Genomic DNA, 1610 nt, shown 5'->3' on the forward strand with positions numbered 1-1610 from the left:
ATTCACATTTGTTTGTCCATTAACGATACGAAACGATGGATTAATCAAAATTCCCTCATCATGATCATCTCTAAGATATAAACCATCATCAGTTGAATCAATTTCATGTGGTTGTGATGTTGCAAATAAAATATCATTACCAACATCTTCATCATTATTGTTATCATCACTTATTTTATTGGTCGATAGGAAAACGAACCATTTATCATCAGCAGGATCAGTGACATAAAACACTTGTTGAGCTTGCTACGCTAAAATAAAAGGCTCGTCTTTGTATCCCACCCTATTTAAATCGACAAGCAAGAACCCAGACTCATCAATCCGAACACCGTTATTATTATCGACCCATATGCGCTCGATAACCACAAAATATGATAGATTTGCATATATTGGGTTTTTGTCGTTTGCACTTGAGACATGCATCGCTTAAACTACGAGAATGACTCCGCTATTTTGCATAGTGGTCTGATCATCTTGTTCTTTGGTATAAAATGTGTAGTCGTTAATTACCTAACCAGTGTAAGAAAAGACATGTAAACTCGGACCATTTGCTAGCCACCTCAATCTTTGTGAAATTGATCTGAGGTCTATATCAAACTTTGACTTTATGTGATTATTTAACCATGTTATAAAACTTCGATTATGCTCTCGAGTTATCCAATTTTGATTCATATTCATGTTCAAACTAGATAAGTGATCCATGTGTATTGTAACATACGGTTGAACCTCATCATCATTGTGCAGAACATACAATTGTGCATGATCCCATTATGTCCTTGATATAGTCATTATTCTCCTTCCTTCTCCTGATATTCTTCCCGAATAACGAGACATGGGAAGCCCTATGGATTCAACATTGCACAGATATTCAGTACAAAATTCAGTAGCTTCTTCGACATTGTACCATTCAGCAATACAACCTTCTGGTCGACTTCTACTTTTTATGTACCCTTTTAATATTTTCATATATCGTTATATCGGATACATCCATCTCATATAAGATGGTCCACAAAGTTGTGTCTCCTTAACAAGATGAACAGTAAGGTGAACCATTATATCAAAAAACGATTGTGAGAAATACATTTCAAGCTCACAAAAAGTAACAACAATTTCCCTCTGCAATGTCGGTAATTTTTTAGGATCGATCACTTTACTACAAATTTCCCTTAAGAAGAAACATAATCTAGTTATGGCTCGTCGAACTTTTTCAGGTAAAATGGAACGTATACCTATTGGTAGCAAATGCTCCATTAGAATATGACAATCATGGGTCTTCAAACCTTTTAACTTGAGGTCTTTCATACAAACTAAATTTTTAATGTTTGAAGAGTATCCTTCTGGAACTTTAACTTCGTGTAGAAATTTACATAAAACAATTTTTTCCTTTCTAGATAGAGTATGAGCGGCTGGAGGTAGATATGTGCGATTTCCTTTCTTTACGGGACCCAATTCATTTCTTATTCCCATGTCGACCAAGTCCAATCTTGCACTGATTCCATCTTTAGACTTTCCTGGAACATTGAGTAACGTACCAATAACACTATCAAATACATTTTTTTCAATATGCATCACATCGAGGAAATGTCTTATATACAATGACTTCCAATATG

Source organism: Cicer arietinum, chromosome 1 (genome assembly GCF_000331145.2).
Source record: "Cicer arietinum cultivar CDC Frontier isolate Library 1 chromosome 1, Cicar.CDCFrontier_v2.0, whole genome shotgun sequence".
Classification (NCBI taxonomy): Eukaryota; Viridiplantae; Streptophyta; class Magnoliopsida; order Fabales; family Fabaceae; genus Cicer; species Cicer arietinum.